The 5,567-nt window shown below is 41.5% G+C and overlaps 1 pseudogene; it reads right to left on the reverse strand.

Moving 5' to 3' along the window:
* Positions 1-625: 625 nt before the first annotated feature.
* LOC148999457 (E3 ubiquitin-protein ligase ATL6-like) lies at positions 626-5,483 on the reverse strand (annotated as a pseudogene).
* Between the last annotated feature and the right edge of the window lie 84 nt (positions 5,484-5,567).

A 5,567-nucleotide genomic window follows, 5' to 3' on the forward strand; every position in this document is an offset into this window, starting at 1 on the left:
CTATTCTTATGGGGTTGGATTCCATTAGGGAATCATTTTAGTTTAAATTCCGCTGCAACAAACTATTCTTCCTTTATACTCTGATGTCTATTTTAATTAACTTTAGATAATGGATGGTTGTAACCTTTTGATAATCCAGATTTGATAACTTATTATTTGAACTTGATTTATTCTTGTCCTTTTAATTATGCGATATCATGTGTTGAATGCAATTGTCATTGAACCTAGGTCTAGCGGTGTATCACCCCCACGGGTATTTGTGTATGATCGGATCCGGCTGGGTGGGGTGTGACAGAAGAAGAAGGAGAGACGATGGAAGATGTTGATTAGATTGTCTCTTTTCTTCTAGACTTTTACCTTTTATTTGTAATAGCTTAGCTTTGCTTTAGTTTTCGATCTACCTTCCACATATGTTTTGTGGGGTATATTTCCGCTATACTCTACAGTTTATTCTGATTGGTATCTTGTTATTTCCGCACTATGATATTCATTTGTGATCCTTTTGAGATCCTTTCTTGACTTTGTTTATTAAAATAATTGAATACTATGATTGTTCTTGCTTTGGATTATGTTATTGTGCTAAATGGATCTGATCGTTCCTAAACTTGATCTTCAGGGCTATGGATCACACCTCCGGGTATTCTAGATAGGGTACCGGCTGGAGGGATTTGATACAATTGAGTCTCTTGCTCATGATTTGCTTCCTCCCTTCATCTGGCAGCCGGAGAGTGAACAACTCCATATCCTCTCCAGGTTGAACCAACAAGTGCCCTATCAATTGCGACCTTGGAAATATAGCTATGTGTCTTGGTCTTGTCGATCTCGATCTCAATCTTGTTGGATGGTTGTGCATTGGTGTTTGAATTGGATTAATTACCTCAGGTGCTACTGTCCCCAATGATGATGGCTTTTCTTCCCTTTATCACATGAACTGTGATAAGTGAAAATAATAATCAGCTAGGCTGAACTATGGTAGGTTCAATTGCCCTGGTTGGGACCAGTTGCAGAGGTTAACCCATTGATGTGCTGAGCATTACGGAACTTGACAGTTCCCACTAAGTTTGGGAGAGGTGGGAGGGCAATCATGCTCTAAATGGAAATTGCCACTAACTCGGATTAAGGGAGAAAAATTGTACAATCGGACGGCTACGAATAAAACTTGTGAATTGATCCGATGGTCGGCAATAAGAGGTAAACCTATATAAATCAAAGCTTAACACAAAGGGAAGGTAATTGACTCGTTTCCCTCCTTTCAATCTTTCAATTAAGCCCTACAACTTGCTAGGGCTCTTTGGTGGTGCTCTCATTGATTTAACCATCAGAGGTGGCTTCCTGACTGAAGAGTTGGCCCACATTTGATGTTCATTTTGTAGGTATCCGAAGATTGAACAATTCTTAGACGGATCAAACTGAAACATCAAGTTCTTCATTTTGTGCATCTACTGGTTCTGATCACTAGCTTCCCCTTTTTGATGTGCTTTCCAATTCCTATGTTGGCAATGTATATGGGAGTGTTTCTCCAAGTACAGGGACTAGATTAGCTAGACAAATAGGGCAAGTGGTATGAGTAGCCAACCAAGCATCAATATACCACTTTGGATGAAACGCATGTTCACATTTGGGAAGAATTGAATCATTTTGTAATCTTCGAACATGTTCAAGCATACGGTGCACTCTAAGGCTCCTTTCCCCGATTTGAGCCCTTTCACCATTGAGTATTCAAAGTGTCGATTACAGCCACATTAAGACCACGATTCGCTGCCCTTCATGACATTCCGCTGCCCAAGAAGGTATGGCCTACGCTTCTGCCGCTATTATTCTCGGCACATTGGCAGATGTAAATGGAGAAGAAACCCATGAAGAAGAATATGCTTATGAGGACGATTAGTATGATGACCATAGAAGGATTGAAGTACCCAAGATGACGTGCCTTGTAGTACCCAATGCCTAGTCAAGAGAGAGAGAGGGGTGGGTCGTGGTGGCTGGGGGGAGGGGGTGTGCAGTTTCGAACAAAAGATAGGAAAAACCCACCTAAGAGTCAGGTATGGGAGGGTATTAAATGAGGGTAGTTAAGTCATTTTACTGCCCAAAAGCTATTTAGGTTATTTTACACCCTACTTGTGGGTAACTTGTAATTCTGCAAGTGAGTGTCATGTAATTTAAGCTTTTATGGTGAACGTTAGTTTCACCCCAATAATAGGGGGTTCCATATAATTTTATTATTATTATTATTATTTTTGGGTTTGTAGAGGGGGGGGGGGAGGGGGAGGGGTTAAGATGGCAAAGACTTTAATTTGCGGATTCGAGGAGGGAGAGATAGGGGTGTCAATGGTCCGGTTTGGGCCAGTTTTGGGCTGGGCTGAATGGTTTCGAGCTACAAAACACTCAGCCCAAACACGACCCAGAATAATGGTTTCGAGCCAGTTTGGTGCAGTTTGGGTACGAGCTGACTAACGGTTTAGATTCAGGTTAATTAACAACAAAAGCCAAAATTTCATGCAAAGCAAAATTGCTATTGGTCAATTTCCTTTAAAAGATAAAAGTCATTCCACGTTGGAGAAAACTCACCCACCCTATAGAAATCAAGAACTCAGATAGTAAGTAGTAACATAGGGAATACTAGTTCATTCCTTAGGCTCCACCAGATGGTTTCAGAAACAAATCCTCAAACCAAAAACCTTTTAAATTCCATCTTGTGCTATGTTTGATTGTTGGGTTCTTATTCTGTGATAATGTATATTTTTCCCCCCTTCTATGAAATCCGTCTCTTTTTAGGTTGGTATTTCGTTTGATATGCAAAAGAAATACCTCTGGATTGATAAGTATTAATTCGATTTAAACAAACTTAATATATTCAATTGGGGATCCATATTTAATCCTTCTGATGGTCCCTTACAAGTAGTAGAATGACTATTTGATCTTTGAATTCAATCTCAATTTTTTTGATTATCTATACCAACTACCTAGGTGTAATATGACCATTCAAACAATATTTAATGTAAAACTATTAAATGGGTTGTACAATGGGTATAATGGATTGCGTTTGGTTTTGGGCTGGTGTGGCTCTCCACCCCTCAGCCCAAAAGCATCCCATTAAGATTCAATTTGGGCCGATTCGGACGATAACAGACTGGTGCGGTTCGGGCCGCAAATTGACACCCCTAGGGAGAGACCAAAGTACGTTGTTCCGAGCTCTAGTAAAGATCATGTCTATATAATCTTGTTATCTCTAATCTTTTCAAAGAATTTTTTTTGTTATCTACCCAAATCTCTACAAATATGTAATCAACTAAAAAGGGTGTCCGAAGCTAGAAGATTCAATACAACATTGTCTATAAGAAACAAGAATAAATCCTCCAATAAGGTGAAGGAAAGCACAATCCAACCGTTACATCTAAAGAATTCATCTTTTAAATGTAGCCCATTGCTTTCCCAAGGGAAAAAAAACTAAAGTACTTCAAAAAGCACATGACAAGTTTTTGCTCCTCCGTAAGGAGTGTTCTTCTCCGCCTCAGGCGTGATTTCCGTCTTCACCTGCTGCCTTGTCTCTACCCTCACCATGCTAAACCCACCCACCTCTGCCGATTTACCTTCAGGCCCCACATCCACTTACCATGGCTAGTTCCTCACAATCATAACCTCCACCACCCCCTCCTGACCCCTATGAAGACGGTGTCTTCGTGGACGATGAACTGGAGGAGAGAACCGTCTACACCCCTAATAATAGTCGTATTATTGAAGGTAAGAAATATAGGGCTCAAACGGTCACTGATGGACTAGTGAAAGGGTGGAACACAAAAGGAAAGGTGAGCGTTACACCAATGAAGCAGAGCATACCTTCATATTTCACTTCCAGCAACCTAGAGACCTGAAGAACGTTTTGGAAGAAGGCCCCTGGTCCATTGCAGGTAACCCTTTGATTCTCGAAAGGTGGAATGAAAGTGAGCAGTGGCAGTTTAACGCTATTGAAATCTGGATTCAACTCTTTGGCATCCCAAAGAAGTTGATGATGTTGAAACTGGGTGAGCAACTTGCTTGGAAAATAGGAAAGCCTCTGTGGGGTATGATCGTATCCGGAAATCAATTTGGTGACCAAGTGCACTACATGCGATTCCAAATCAACTTGAATATCCTTGCCCAACTGAAGCAAACTATACCACTATACAGACGCACTAATCCACCCCGAATTATCCACATCAAATATGAGAGAGTTCCGAGCTTCTGCTCCTACTACGGATACGTTGGGCACGATGAAAGTAGGTGCTTCCTTCTCGAAAAGGATGAGGAAGCTCACCAAGAAGAATATCAATGCTGTCAAAATACAATATGCGAGGAGTTTGAACGAGTGAAGTTCAGCTCTAATCTAAGAGGCACACCCCCATCAGCTAGACTCATCGAGCAAGCTATCTTGAAGGACGAACCTCCACAAGCCGACGTCGGAGAAGGAAGAGGAAATCTGAGCATCCAAAAACAACAATCGGGTCCAGCTATTCAGGTACGACCGCTGTCCCTTACCATGCAGAACCAACCTACAACCTACCACCAGCAGTCTGCAACACCTGTCAACCCTGCCATGTCAACCAATGAAGTGTCAATGTTCAAATCAAAAGCAATGATCACAACCTTTACAGTTGACAATCTCAACATGAAAAATAACCCTCAACTAGATCAAAACCCCATCAACGGTACACAAACTCAAACAAATCAACCTTTTGTCTTTTCGCCAACTTTTCCTCAAACTCTATATACACCAATCCCAACAAACCTGCTGCATACCATTTCTAACCAAAACCCTTGTTTCCCTCAACCTCCCCTCACTGGACACATTTACCCTCATTAGATCATCAATACCAATGTTAACCCCAACCAGCTCTTCTACCCCAACTTTGACCCCACAAGTTCCCAAAACCTTGCCAATCTAGCGTTTTCTACACTACCACAAAACCCAGAAATTATAGCTGCAGTTCTTCAACTGCTTCCACAAATAAGAGGTTTTAGCCTTTCTGAAAACTCAAACCAAACTTTACCTCAACCTGTTTTCAACTCAGCACCTGTAAACCAAATGAACCCATTGAACCAAACTCAACCCAACCCGATTCAACACCTTACTCAAACCAGCCCAATAACCCTGCACCTTCCTCAACCAACCTTCTCTAACCCAGATAACTTGACATCCCTCCACACCACTGTTGAATCCATGGATGATCCTTCCAACCAAAGCCTGTACCACCCCAAACCCCAAAAAAAAAAAAAAAAAACCAGAGCTAAGAGGGCACGACCAACCAAAAATATTAGAGAAAGTACATCCTCTTCTCAACATGCAGACCAACGAACAATGCCTTTTTTAACCAACAGCTCCGTGGAGGAATTGGACCCTCCTCACGAGCAGCTCTAAAAGTCCTTAGCTGGAATGTGCTAGGTGCAGGGAGTCCCTTGTCTCCTAGAATTCTACGGCATCTCTCAAGGACAGACCACCCTGACATTCTTTTTTAGATGGAAACTAGGACTTAGGAAAATACAATGAGAAAACTTCATAAAATCTTGAATATGGATTTCAGTTTCCATGT

This window comes from Hakea prostrata, unplaced genomic scaffold (assembly GCF_041222555.1).
Source record: "Hakea prostrata isolate BN-2017 unplaced genomic scaffold, UWA_Hpros_2 contig_4, whole genome shotgun sequence".
Lineage (NCBI taxonomy): Eukaryota > Viridiplantae > Streptophyta > Magnoliopsida > Proteales > Proteaceae > Hakea > Hakea prostrata.